At 48.3% G+C, this 14,936-nt stretch overlaps 1 protein-coding gene across 1 annotated transcript in view; it reads right to left on the bottom strand.

Moving 5' to 3' along the window:
• The window catches only part of LOC121838000, a 46,247-nt gene that overhangs the window by 30,781 nt on the left and 530 nt on the right, over positions 1 to 14,936 (bottom strand). The gene's annotated exons all lie outside the window — the stretch shown is intronic.

Below are 14,936 nucleotides of genomic sequence, written 5' to 3'. Positions count from 1 at the left end.
AAAGCGCGAAGAACTCGCTTAAAGACGGAATGCCATTTCTCTACAGAGTTTGATTGGGGGTGGTACACTGAACTGTGGACCACGCGAATGCCACATTTCTCCAAGAAAGTGCCCGTGAGAGCGCTAGTGAACACGCTGCCCTGGTCCGATTGAATTTCAGCGGGAAATCCGATTCGCGCAAAGACAGACAGTAAGGCGTCCACTATCTCCGCCGAACTCAACTCTTTCAGAGGACATGCCTCCGGGAACTTTGTTGCGGGGCACAGTAGAGTGAGCACATACCTGTACCCCGATTTGCTCGTGGGCAGTGGACCCACCGTGTCTATGACCAGCCGGCGAAAAGGCTCAGTGATCAGCGGGACGAGCCTCATCGGTGCTTTTTTCTTATCGTGTGGCTTCCCTACCCGCTGGCACGTGTCACATGATCTTACGAAGTTTTCCGCGTCGCGAAAACATCCTGGCCAGTAGTATTCCTGAAGCAGCCTGTCTTTGGTTTTCTTTATGCCAAGGTGGCCCGACCAAGAGCTCCCGTGACACAACTCCAAGAGATCCGAGCGGTACTTCTGAGGCACGACCAATTGGTCGAGGTTCCTCCCTTTGCGATCTTTGTAAAGGCGATAGAGTACTCCAGCCCTCATCTGATACGAGATGTTCCGCTTACTGATTCCTTCTTTCGCGGTGTCATACAGTACAGTAAGGCTCGGATCACTCTTTTGTTGCTCCATCAGAACCTCTCGGTCTACCTGAAGCAAGGTCTGAAAACTGCGCGAGGAAGGGGAAAGCAGAAGCCCCCTATCGTCCCCCGTTTCGCAGTCCGCCCCAGCGTCTCCGTCTACCGCCTCCGTGTTTTGGCCTTCCGGGGGTTCCCCGGCCGCGCCTCCGCGTTGCGTCGGCATCGTTTCAGTTTTGTTGGCAGAAGTAATCTCCTCGTTGTCGGAGGGAGACGGACCGTCCGAGGTCGATCTACACCTCGGTGACACTTCCTCCTCTCCCCGACTCACCACCTCTGCGGCTATTTGGCGCGCTTTTGCCCTCGTGAGTGCCTGCACCGCCCTTTCGCTAAAAACGAGGCCCCTCTTCCGCAGTATCTGATCTGATTTGTTCGAAAACAAATAGGGGCAACTAAGCGACAAATTCCGAGAAACTGCTGCTTCGGTCTCTAGTTTCCCAAAGGGACCCTCTACACTGACGCGAGCAATGGGGAGGCAGACTTTCTGGTCTTCGACTGCCTGCTTAATCCAGGCACACTCCCCCGTGTAGTCCCCGGGCCTAACCAATGACGGGTGCATTACATCTATGGTTGCCGCGCTGTCGCGAAGAACGCGGCAAGGCCTTCCATTTACTCTCATGTCATGCACGTAGGGCTCCAGAAGCCTCATGTTCTCATCGTCATCGGCGTAATGAAAGACGACTTTTGGTTTCCGGCAACCCGCCGCGATATGGCCACTTTCTTGGCAGTTGTAGCATACAAGCGGCTTGCGTTTTTCAAACGCCTTTTCTTCCTCGGGCTTTCCCTTCTCATTGAACCTGGGCTCTTTAGAGCCGTCCTCGTTTGGAGACTTTCCTCCGTGTCGCCTACTTTCCCCATAGCTGTCTTTGCCGGCCTTTGCCGCATGCCATTTGCCGGTTCCATAGGGCTTATTAGGCTCTCCTCTAGCTTCCCTCTTGAGCGGGCGCTCCTCTCCCGCTTTTCTGCGTGAAGCGTACTCCTCGGCCAGCTCCCCCGCCCTCTCGACGGTGTTCACGTCAGGCTTGTCCTGCAGCCAGAACCTCACAGCGTCCGGGAGGCAACGGTAGAACTGCTCGAGGGCCACGCATTCTACAACCTTATCGTGCTGCCCGTAGACGTCCGCGCTTTTTAGCCACTCAATCAAATTTGCACGCAGGTCGTACGCGAGCTCCGGATATCCCTGGTCTGGTTTCTTTCGCATGGTACGGAATCGCTGGCGAAAGGCCTCTGTTGTGAGGCGATACTTGCGGAGCAGGCTCGCCTTTACCTTTCCGTACTCTTCGGCGTCCTCCCTGCTCAATCGCGCGACCACGTCCGCGGCCTCACACGGGAGGAGCGTCAGCAGTCTTTGCGGCCAAGTTTCTCGCCCGAAACCCATTTTCTCGCAGGTACGCTCAAAGTTCACCAGAAAGAGACCAATGTCCTCTTCTACTTTGAAAGGCTGCATAAGCTTCGACATTTTGAAACCCTCGACTTTCCCTTGACTGGAGCGCTCCGAGCTAGCCTGCCCGCTGTCGAGTTTCTTTTGCTCCACCTCAAGTTTTTGACGCTCAATCTCGATCTCCTTTTCTTTCAAGTCCTGTTCCCGCTTATTGAAATCGAGTTGCTGCTGTTGAAAATCGAGCTCCCGTTGTCTATTGATCGCTCTTTTCTCAACCTCTTCCCAGCTCTCCAAGATCTCCTCATTTTCAAAACCTAATGCACGAATCTTATCAATGAGCTGCTGCTTTTTGGTAGTTTTTGCTACTTGAAGTCCCAATTCCTCTGAAAGCTGGAATAATTCCGGTTTCTTTAATTTTTCCCACTCCATGCCTGCCATGAATGCCACTCACGCTCGGGATATCTCTCTACCGAGAAGTATTATCAAACACTCTTCTCTAGTAGCCCCCTAAGTTCGCCAAAACGTCACTGACAAATTCCTAGCTAAGGAACGACACTTGGCGATTTCCCGAACGAAATGAACACTCACCGACCTCCAATGTCCGATGCTCGTGAGACCATCTCCACCGCTGCCAACCAGTTGTTCTGACCGAGCGGGGTCCGTGGTGGTGGAGGGGCGACTCGAGCCAGGCACTGGGCTGGAGCTCAGCAGGGACAACGATGAGCCGCGATCTCTCTCGAAATGTACACTGTTTATTTACATGATGTACAGTTGGTTCAAGACCAGAGAAGATATTTGCTTGTCAAAGTTCGCCCATTTTAAGCACTTGGTTCTCCCCAGGTCCCTAGGTAGGGACCCCTACATCGGCGGATAGTCGGCCAATCACAGAAAGGTGTCCAGTTCAAACCCCAACCCACATGCCATTATTACGCACACTGAGCCGCCGTAAACACTTCACCGTCGGTCTAGGCGGCGCCGAGAGTCTCACCAAAACACCGGCTCGTTGGAATTCACGCAGCTGGTCAAAACACCGTCTGGGGCCGAGACGTGACGTGCCGACATTCGACTCTTCGTGTCTACGCGTTGAATGAAGGCGTCCCGATGATTTCATCGCCCCGGATCGTTCCCTGGTGTGAAACCTGAGATGTTGTTTTCCCTCTTCGGATGCTATATCCAGACCTGTACACGGTAAAGTCTGGCTATATCACGGCGCCCGTCTGGTGCGTCCGCGGGGCAGGCGTGCTTTCGAAGCGATGCTTGCGCCAGGCTCGCTGAGTCAGATGACCTTGAACCCGCGGGAGGCGCTCGACGAAAACAAACGGCCCGATGTAGACATTGTGAACATGGTCCGGGGCCCATTCATAACAAGCCCCGACGCAGACAGGGCGAGGATTCTGACGGCCCCGGTGACTTCGAGGGATCCGCTGCGCTGAGCCCGTCACCCGCCTGCATGCATAAAGACGACTTATGCGCCAACCGCTCGTCAAGTGCTCGTTACGTCAGTTATAGGTTCTGGTAGCGGTCTAAACGGTCCTTTTCAGGGCCCCCATATTTTGCAAGCGGAGCTGTGTTTTAATGCGGCACCCCGTGTCTCTGTAAAAAGTTCACGGGAAAGACCCAGCAAAGGTATGGTGGTCCCCAGCTCGTATGTCGCGTGTTATGATTCAAATAAAAATGGTTCTTTCTTATTTCGCGCCTTTGATCCCAATAAATGCCGCCGTTGTAGTCGTCCCGCGGTGCTGTTGCTCGCCCATTCGCCGTCGGCGTGCCTCAGCTTCGTCGTCTTTGCTAGCGGCGCACCGGCGAAGCCGGCCTTTGATCCGAATAAATGCCGCCGTTGCAGTCGTCCCGCGGTGTTGTTGCTTGCTCGATCGCCGTCGGCATGTCTCAGCTTCGTCGTCTTTGCTAGCGGCGCACCGGCGGAGGCGGTTGATCTGACACACCGCGTTCGGCTTTGGCTAGCAGACGGCGTTCGTAAAATGGCGTCAGCTGTTGCTAGCTTCACGCGGCGGTACCGTGCGTGCTTCTATTCATTCGGTGTTCGTTGCCATGGTGACGGCGAGGAAAGCAGACGAACTTTTTGATGCGGAAGAACGCTGCGGCGCAGCGATACCAGGTGCGTTCTAAGGCCCTTCCCGCATGCTTTTCAATGGGCGGAAGGCGAACAAAAAGAGTTCGAAATAAGGACTTAACGCAGAAGGCTGCATTTCTCCAGCGCCTCATAATTTGACGAGCCTTGCACGAAAAGCGTGTTTTTTGGCCATGCCGCGTCCTGTTTTTTTTATCCGGAACATGGGTCTAAAGTATCAAACTGCCCCCAACACTACCCGGCAGAGCCGTATACACCGACACGCGGGCTTGACGTCACGGAGCTGCGGCGGCGCTGCGATCGCGCCGGAGCCGGGGGGTGTGGGCAAAAGCGCGCACGTTTCGCATGGGCGTCATAGCATTTCAGCATTGCGCGAAGCTGTGTTGCCGTTAATTTCACCGAAATGTACAAGAAAAGCAGCGGAGTGAGTTTCCACAAGTTCCCGGCAGACTCTGAAAGGCATAGGAGGTAGATAATATCCGTGGATCAAAAAGAATGGTCGCCTCGCGCGAACGGCCGTTTGTGCGGCAAACACTTTCTTGGAGGCAAGTGCGGCTTCCACTTCAATCTCCGTCCCGAGGCTTGCTTATGTGCAGGGAAACCGTTGTCTGATCGAGACCACCCAGATTTTGTTCCCACGGTGTTCGCGCACAACGCACCGGCCAAGCGCTCGTCGGAAGCTCGCTACGCCCGTGCTACCGAGCAGAAAGGGATCGGCGACAGAACGGCAGTGCTGTAGGCGTTACCAAAAAAAAAAAAAAAGTAACGAAATACGTTACTCGTTACTTGCAAATAAAAGGTACGCGTTACTGAGCTCCGTTATCTAAAAATAAAAGGAACGCGTTACCGCTACCGATAAAAAGTAAGGCACGTTACTTCTGCGTTTTGACGATACACGTCATATATCAAGCAGAAACTGAACATAATTATTTAATCTCTTTTTACGGTTTCACCTAAATACTTACAAAAAAAAAAACGCAAAGAAAAACATGGCTTGACGCCTAAAACACGGAAACAATTGAAGTGTAATTTCTTTAAGACTTGGGAAGTAGTAATGACTAAAGTAACAGCGTTACTTGAAATAGTAACATAAGTACGTTACCCGTTAATGTGTCAAAAACGTAACGAGTAGGTTACTACGTTACTAAAAAAAGTAACGCATTTCTGGTAACGCCGTTACTTGTAACTTAATTGTTACCGCCAAGACTGCAGAACGGACAGACCTTTATTGGTTGTAATGCCTTGTGGTCATGAGGGTATGAAAAATATCATACCTTGACTTGAAGACGCTCTGTGTATTTAATAAATTAATGAATACACACACTTCCGCAGACCCACAGTCTGCTAATCCCGCCGGCAGTGCGGAAACCGACTCGAAGTAATCGTAGGCCTCGAGAGACTTGTACGCCTGCACCGTGTCGGCCGCGAACTGGCTTGGCGAAGAAACTAAATAAGCGAAGACATGAGCCGCCGACTTCCGTGGCAGCAAATTTACGTCGGAAGTCCAGCAGCTAGGCCTTGTTTACGGCGTACGGATCCTCGTAGGCAACGCCGTCCAAGCACAGTTTGTTTCGATACCGCTACCGTTCAGGCTCGGGCAACGAGCTCAAATAGTCGGGCATAGCATACGACATACGTTATGAGGAAACACGACACACAAATAAAGATACAAGCGTCCCTACAACGTCAACAACGAGCGCACGCCATAGAGCTCACTGGCGAAAACACGGAGAGCCGAGCTGCTTTTGCCCACATAGCTACCGCGCATGCGCGGCCTTCCGGCCGTGTTGGTAAACAGAGCCGCTCCGCGTGTCGGTCTATATGTAGAGAGTTTGGCCATTCGTTGGGAAGTACACTCTAAGAAAGGAGGGGAGTTCGAGAGAGTTAGACGGCGTGACAGCACCCACAGCGTGCGCTAGCACCCCTTCGGAGGGAATATCCTCTCTCAAATAGAAGGAGCGAGCAAGGGGAAAGAGAATGGGGTGCTACAGGAGTCCCCTGGGGATTCGAAAGGATTATGGGAAGGGGAAGCCTGCCCTCGGGCCAGGCTTCCTTTGCGAAGGGGGAACGTGGATGACTGGCCTTGAGAAAGTTAAATCCGATCCTGGAGTTTATGTTTTTACTTTACTTCTTTTTTTCTTTTTTGCTTCACAGATTCTTTGAAATTGCTGACGTTCCCTTTTTCTTCGTTTTTCTTTTTTACGTTTTCCTATTTACTTCCAAGTTCAAAAAGTTACCTGACTGTTTCATAGAGGGCGCTGGCGGGCAGGTCGGCGTAGAGTTCCTGTATAGGGTCCCTACGGGAGCCAGAGTTGCGCGTTCATGCATGGCATGTGGATAGAGCTCCTCACGTGACTGAATTCGGCGAATAGCAGCGCCGCGCGTTCGAGGCGCGCTCAAAAGCCAGGGAACGTACGCCGGGGCGCGTGCAACGTCTACTTTGCTGCGCGACACTTGATACGGCTCCTCACGTGATCGGATCTCGGCGAATAGCGGCGAGGGCGGCGCGCGGCACGTGGAATCAAAGGCGCAACTCTGGCTCCTGTAGGGAGCCTATACAGGAACTCTAGATCGACAGACCGACACACCATGCCGTGGCTTACATTTTGCGAGATCGAGTTTCGACAAGCTTACGGTTGAGCATGTAACCTTCAAAGGAGGTTTAGATCGGTCTTATTTACGCTTCTGATACAAATGTCTTTGTCGCTGGTCTCATCCGGTAAGATAGAGGACACAAACCAATGTGAGACAATCTGGGTAGCTAGAACGATAATAAAAATATCTCGCCATTAATTTGTTTAGCGGTGGGAGACACTGAAAGGTGCATTCCGGTGACAACCAATTTAGTCAGCTGCACGCGCTGGCGACCGAAAAACGTTTAACTTAGGAAATATATAGCAAAAAGATAAAATCGTGGAGAAAGCGTGAAGACAGCATTTATTCTAGATTTGATGTTCCGCGGGCACGACGTTTTTGCGAACTCTCGAAGCTTACCCGATATTAATTTATGCCGCGTTTTACATATCGTACAAATAAATTGTGAAATAAAAAGCCCGCGACCACACTCATCCAGAGCACAACTTTTCACAAAGTTTTTGTTACACAGCGCCCTACCTCGCCCAACCGAAGTTATTAGTGCTGAGGAGTCAGGACATCGTCGGAATTTTTCACTTGGTACGATGACCCACTCTGTTCGCGTTAGGAAAATTTAGGTTAAAAACTTCTGGGGGCATTCCTTTTTTTATTTTGTCAGTTTGAGAAGTTTCTTGACTGCTTCATGTACGGCGCTGGCGCACTGCCTGGTGGGCCGAGACGCCATTCCGTAAATTACATTTTGTGTGTTCCAGTTTCGACAAGCTTACGGCCCTGGCGTAAACTGCGAGCGGATTTTAGGTCGTTTTCGTTTATTATGTCCCTGTTATACGAGGGTTCCGACCGAATAGAGGTAACATTACAACGTGAGACGGGCTGGGCGGTGGATCGAAAACAAGAATATTTAAAGGGGCAATGGAATGGTTTTAATGCTGAAGGAATTCGCAGCTTGTAATTTTTGTATCGTTTATCTTAAAAAAAAAAAAGATAGAAATCACGTCTATTTTTTTAAATAAATATCGCGATCCCGTTTCGTAAAATGCAAAGCAAAAAACGGTAATATCTCGGGTCTTTAAACCACGCGCGGCGGCTGGAGTGACGGATATTTGGGTACATCTGGGTGAGTTTTCGTGACGCCATCTGCATGAGGCGCACAAAACCATTCTCTATGATGCTGTGGTGAAAGAATGCGAACACACGTACGTTCAGACACAAAAGGGACGATGAAAGGGGGCTCGACATTAAAAAGACTATTTACAGAACCCAGACACACAGGTTAAACCTTTGCTCCTGCTTTTATGCGAATGACTTTGGCGTAGATAGGTGTGTCTATTTCCGCTTCCAAGTCCAACAGGATGGCGCCATTCCACGCGGGTACGAATGAGTGCAAAAGGGTCATCTTGAAAAATCAGTTTGTTGAAACTGTCGTGTATGAAATATCTCTAGCTTGCGGGTCTACGCATGTAGGTCAAACTTAAAGACGCATTAACGACAGATTAAATGAGCATAAAAGGAATGCCAAGACCCTTACAACGGCCTCTGAAATAGCTAAACGTGTTCGTGAGCAACTCTGAAGTTGTGGTTGGGGCACTTTTTAGGGAATAAAATGTACAAAATGCAAAACATGACCTTTTTTTTTTTTTTTTTGCAGGGTTGTGTTTTTATATTCTGCTTCACGATTTCGGGGTCTGTTAGGGATTGTCTCTCTAAGTTTTTGATGTGTCACGGTTAGAAAATTGGCTTACAACGTGTTGTACTAGGTTTAGGGTTTCATGACGCAAGTTATCGGGAAGGGGCGCAGTATGGCAGCACAGGGAGGGCTCTCCTGAACGATAGAAGGTGACCTGCAGGCGGACATTCCCCAAGAGAAACAAAGGTCCCGAGCCCCGCAAGTTCACTTTTCCCCTCTTCTCTGCCGTTCAAGTCCACCCATCGTCTTTTCTGCGTCCCGATCAATATTATAACGTTAACAGAACGCCCTTCCACGTTTCGCTTTAGTGCGATGACCGGCTATTCAGATGCTTGTTTTACAGCAATCTAGGAATCCCACGCATTCTTCGAAAGTTCGAAACACATGCTCCAAAAACAAAACAAAAACAACACCGTGATTAAGTTTAACAAATTCAGTTTATGTTTTCGGGTGTTTGCTGCAATGCACTCTATTTGACATGTCACAAACTCAAAGGTATGTACATATCTTCTGTGAGGAGGTCTAGGCAATCAAAAGTTGTTCTGGATTGAAACTGTTCCTACTGTAGACGGATAGTTTTGCCACCGCAGTGCGGAAGCTAACGTGGGACCTTAACGTTCATCGTGAAATAATAATAAATTTTGCCATGAAACGATACTGAATTTAAAGATTAAGTACTTCAAAAAAGAATGCTGACAGAAGTATGTGAACTTCATGCTCTCATGCAATGCCTCTGAACTGTGCGTTTTTTTTTTGTTTTTTTTTTTGTATAGTTTTAAAAGCACGAGCGAACTCCTTTTGCAGTCGCTCCTACGCAAAGCTTGCTGACGCAGTTTCGGGAAAACACGACGTTGATATACCACGGGTATACCTTCTGAACTGTCGTGACTGATATTCGAATGGGGTTCATGTGTTGGACTCGAGCACTGCACTGCACTTAGGCTTAGCCGCAATTGATGCCTTGCGGGACATTCAAATTTTGGCTCGAGCTCAATCACTGCAGTGACCGCCGGAACAGCCAAATGTACGAAGTGGGGAGTGCGTACGGAGTGCGGAGTGCGGCGCGTGCACCGTTCATTGACAACCGCTGCGCATTGCTGTAATGATCATTCGCGGCGCATCATTTGCAAGAAATACATAGGGCAGGCGAGCTGGTTGGAAAATAACATGCTGTATTGGTAAACCCTGGGACGGAGAGAATTGAAAAAAAATAGACAACACAGCTCATTGCCTCAGACTTGTGGCCGCTTTTTCTGTTCAAAGTGCAAGAGCAAGTTGTTTTTATTAAATATTTTCTGCGACTACTCGTGCGCGGCCAGAAGTGCTAATAAGTGTTTGATAGGTTATAAACTGGAGGTATCTGAATAATAATTGGGTTGTGTGTGTGTTTATACAGCCTAGAACTTGGTCTGCCTCACAGAGGCGACGAGTCTCCCAGCTGTAGATGAGCAATTTAGCCAGTGCGGTACAGCCGCTAGCCTGGGGTTTTTAACGTGCATCACGCAGTAGTGATACACGACCGCACGCCGGTACGATGCTCATCCAGATCGAAACGGGCAGGGGTGGGGCTCGAACCCAGGATGCCTGGGTTCTGCAGCGCGGAGGTATCTGACGCTAGTGGAGAACAGTTTTATTGTCCCTTTATCGCACTCCTGTACGATGATAATCCGAATCCAATGGGGCAGTGGCCGGGATCTAAATCAGTAATTCTACAAAAATTCACAACCTTTTTGTCCATTATATAAGCAATATTACGACTTAAAGTGAGAAGCTAAAAATAATTTTAAAAACTTCCATAAATATTCGTTTCTCGAAGCGCGAGTTTTTTTTTTTTTTTTTTTTTTTTTTTTTTATACACAAGACGTGGATACAGGACGTCAAAACAAATCTGGTCAATGTTTTATTAATTGCTCTGCTCTCCTATAAAATCACGATGGAGAATACAGAGCGCGGCCTAAAGAAGACGAAGTAATTTACGAAAACTAACGTCAAGGTGATCTCTCCCGAGGCTCTGAAATGTTTTCGCTGAAGCTTTCCCAGCGTACGCTCACAATGGGGGCAGGTGCGCCAGCACCCGGCCGCTCCTTATAATCCCTTACGTCCTCCAACCCGATTTCGCTAAGCTAGGGGAAGGACGGACTCGACAGGCTTGTTGTTCCCTTCTGCCCTTGGATGAGCATTGACTTTCCTCTAAACTCCGGTTCACAGCCGTGTCATCCCGTACCCTTATGGCGTCACCGGCGACGTGGTAAGGCTACGGGTGTTGTAAAAAAAGAAAAAAAAAAGTTATAAAAAATAAAAAAAAGCAACAACTCGAGGTTCAGGGCAAGGGAACAGTACGCTGGGGAGGGGGAAGCAGGCGGAATGGTGGATAGAAGGGATGTTCCTTCCTCTCCGCTCCAGCAATCCGTCTGCTTCCTCCTCCCGTCCTACCTTCAACGGCGTGCACCAGTGTCACTTGTTCGTGACTTCCAAGACATCTACAAAAATTATCGTTGTTGGTGGCAGCCGAACAGAGAAAGGAGTGCGCCAAGCGTTTTTAGAATCGGCCCTCAAGGTGTTCGTCAACGAGACTGATGATTCAGGTCAGATGTGGCGCTTCATATTTCTCTTAGTACAAATTGCTTAGAGCGCACTGGTTCCGTCAAATTATATTTGAGGCCATCGGAATAGTCTGCTGTCGACTGGTGTTATAGTCGAATAATTCGTGCTAGAAAACAAAAGTCGCATAGTCAATGGCTTGCCGAAATTGGCGAGCTCATGTTGTAAGCAGAAATATTCTCGGAATATTTATTTAAGTTCCAAAATGTTAAATACCGAAATATTGACATAGATATTGGCTTGTCTAGAAAATTCTTGCCTAAATAAAAAGCCTACAAAATGAAAGAGCTCTCAGGGGAAATTCAGTAAACCATTCATGTATTAGTCTTTCAAAGCATCTCAATCGCTTGGTTACTAGTAGGGCTAAACGTCGGTAAAAAAACATGTTAGCACGATTAAATATTTTCTCTTATTCACTTAACTAATTGATTAATCGGTTTCGTTTATTACCATGAATAATAGACTAAAAGAGTCAAAATGGGATATTTTGCTTCCGCTGAATATTGTTATAAACGGCGCAATATACAATTCAGGACTTTAAATCAACCTTGATGTGTAGTTGAAATTAGCCAAAAGGCATTCACACTCCCAATTTATTACTCCAGCCGCGGAGGCAAAGAGGTTCCTTCATATTCTCCGGCAATAGCGAACTGCTTTGATTATGCGCTAAACGGACTCTCGCCAGGCGCTGAACGTTACTGGGACACGTATAACTTCCACTTGCATTACGGCGAAGACGTGTTTATCGTTGGTGATCTGTTCAGGACTTCGAGGGAATGCGAAGAGATTGTTGTTTTATTCACTAGGTAGCAGGGTCCTTGTTTTATCTATGCTTAACATCTACTATATTCAACTTTTTACGCTTATTCAGATTTATACTAATTATTTCTAAGAACAATATTAATTTCAGACAATCATTTTTGTTTCCACAGATTCTCAACAAATTCGAGCAGCGCAGTGATAAGATGCCTTATGAAAGCCTCACTGTATTTTTCGAGCCAAAGTCCTAGCAGATCCTTGAACTGACATGGAGAAGGTGGGCTCACGAAGGACGCCTCGCTATTCCTCAGACATGCGCAGCTGGAGCAGAGTATAGCTGAAGCAACCGATCAAGAAAACCTACCCATCACAAAAATGCAGCGAAACTCGTGTCGATGTCCTCACAGAATACGCAGTGGGTTAATCACTTTGACCTACAGAGCTCTTCAAGCGAATGACGCAGCTCATAACACTGTTTAAATCGAAAACGCGATCTGCGCAGGACAATATTTTCCTTTTCCTGTGCGTGCCTGGCGGGGTTCCTTACGAGTCTTGACAAATTACGAAGTTAAACTGGCCCAGTTTTCTAGCTTAGTACATGACCAAATCGTGTGTGACGTTTCGAGAATTGGCGTTGCACTAATTGGGTCCAAATTGAGCTAAATTCATATTCGAATTATATGCATCCCCTAAACATGTGCCCGCTTCGTACTAGGCATATGAAGGTCATATGTATGTTAAAATAATTTAAACACTACCTGTTCACTTCATCTTGTGATATGTGAGCATTTGGTGAAAGGCCTCAACAGTCTATGCAAAGTTAATGGCTGCGAACATCGAAATCATTACGTGACATTAAAAGAAAAATTATGCACTCACACAGCATACGGAAGCAGGCAATCTCTGATTATTATATCTAAATATTAAAAATAATAGAACGTATAATCATGACCCATGTTTGCATACTTTTTTTAAGTGCAGTACTTTATTATATTGCAGGTTCCAGGAGAAAGATAAACTCATCTGACGGTCCTATTCTCTACAGAGGACGCCTTCTATTCTGCAGCTGTACAAGTCCAGGTGGAGGACCTGTCGGTGGATGTTGGCGACGGCATCCATGGCTTCAGCCTCATAATCTATTGAACTTTGGATATTCAATATGCAACGGGGATCAAGTCCGCCTTGGCTCTTTTTGAACGTACGATCGGGCTGAAAGAAACACCACTGGAAAAGGTTGCCCTGAAGCTTCTTGGCAGGCTACAAGCTTTTAGTAATTATTTTTTAAGCTTTTGACCTGTATCAAGTTTTTGATTTTACAATAAAAACGTGGTTGACAATATTGTTGGCTGACATGGCTGGCAGGACTTTTTTTTCAAATGTCTGGATTGTGTGTTACTAGAAGTTTTCAGTTAAATTTTGATGCCGGCACGTTGCCCGTGGATATTATTCTCTTACCCCTGAAACCTCCTCGAAGTGCCTCCTTAAGGAACTTGACACGCAAAGAATTCAGAACTCTCTCGTATGACAGCTGGCCTTAGGAATCATCGCCCCTCCAGCACACCTGAACAAGCCAGTTAGCTGAGTTTCGGGGTCTGAAAAAGTGCCTTCACTATTTGGAGCTCCGCGAGACCCATGGTGTACAAAAGCGACCCCAAAAGTGGGGAGTCGCGGAAAACCTGGAAGGTTGTGTATAGTGTCTGACAACACTCGCAATTAGGGGGATCACGCGAGTCTCTAGGTATAAAAACGGGCACCACAAAGCACCCAATTTAGGGGCGATCAAGTGATTCCCTGAGAGTTGTAAGCGGTACTAAATAATGCCTGGATTTACGGGTGTCACATGAGTACCTGGGTGTCACAAAAGGCGCCAAAAAGCACCCTATTTAGAAGGGATTCGTTGACTCCCTGAGAGTTGAAAATGGTTTCATGCAATTCCTCTAATTAGCAGTGTAATATAAGTACCCTAATGTAACAGAGGGCGCCTAGCAGCACCCGAAGTAAGGGGTGTCGGTTGAGGCCCGTGGACTTTGAGGGGGGTGCTAAGTGATCCCGTATATCTGGAGAGTACTTGAATTCCCCAACCTGAGAGGATACCTCAAACACCCCAGGGGAGTCACATTTGGGACACGGTCTAACTCCCCTGAAGGGAGTACCCGTATACACCCTTTTTTCTTAGAGTGTATAGGAGACAAATGAGGAGGCGTCATTGGCCGAAAGCGGGCTGGGCGTGTTCCGGGGCGTCTTCAGAAATTCGAATGTGACCAACCAGAAGCCGGAAATAATACCCTGTCGGTGGTCGCGAGAAACAAACCTGATAACTTCATTGGAGTAACTCTCGATGGCTGAAAATACGGTACACGTGATGTTTCAATCACGCGCATCCGAAATGATGGTGGAAGCGTGCGACTAGCGGAACGGTCGACATAATCCGTACGCCAAGCGCCGAGGGCCGGGAAGCTGCCGTCCGAGCGGTCACACACTGTCCGCGCAAAACAGAGTTGAGCGGCACATTCGTTTCTTACATCTTTCTGCATGATCATGATCAAAACACCACGTGACCCTATTTTCAACCACGAAGAGTTACTCCATTTCACTCTTGCGCGCTTATTAAAACCATATACGAACATAGACCTTTGATCAGAACTCTTTCTCGCTAGCACCGCTAGGGGATTCTTTTCGGCTTCTGGTTGGTCAAGAGAGCATGCCAAGCCCTCTTTCTGAGTCTGCCGCACGCCCTAGCTCTGCCCGTGCCTCCCATTGACCAAACTCTCTACATATACGGCTCTGCTACCCGTATTCTATCAATTACACTGTAGTTCTAGTGTAACCATGGAGGTAGGAAGAAGAAGAGACGACATTGCGACTCAAGCCAGCCAAGCGAGAAGATCCCAAGTGAAGCCGAACGTGGAGGACGCGGTCGGTGGAATGCCCCCAAGGGTGACCAAAACCACACCAAAGCCTCTGCTGGCGCCAAATCAGGTGTCCTTTCCGTCCAACAGCGATCTTTTTGTTCTGGTGATCGTTTGGGGTCGTGACTTTCTAAACCGGACGCCTTCGACGACTTCACCTCTTATGGCCTCATGTCGCCCGCAGA

This window comes from Ixodes scapularis, unplaced genomic scaffold (assembly GCF_016920785.2).
Source record: "Ixodes scapularis isolate PalLabHiFi unplaced genomic scaffold, ASM1692078v2 PGA_scaffold5__190_contigs__length_132052651, whole genome shotgun sequence".
NCBI classification, from domain to species: Eukaryota; Metazoa; Arthropoda; class Arachnida; order Ixodida; family Ixodidae; genus Ixodes; species Ixodes scapularis.
The sequence above is the reverse complement of the archived record's forward strand: the minus strand, read 5'-3'. Positions and strand labels throughout refer to the sequence as shown.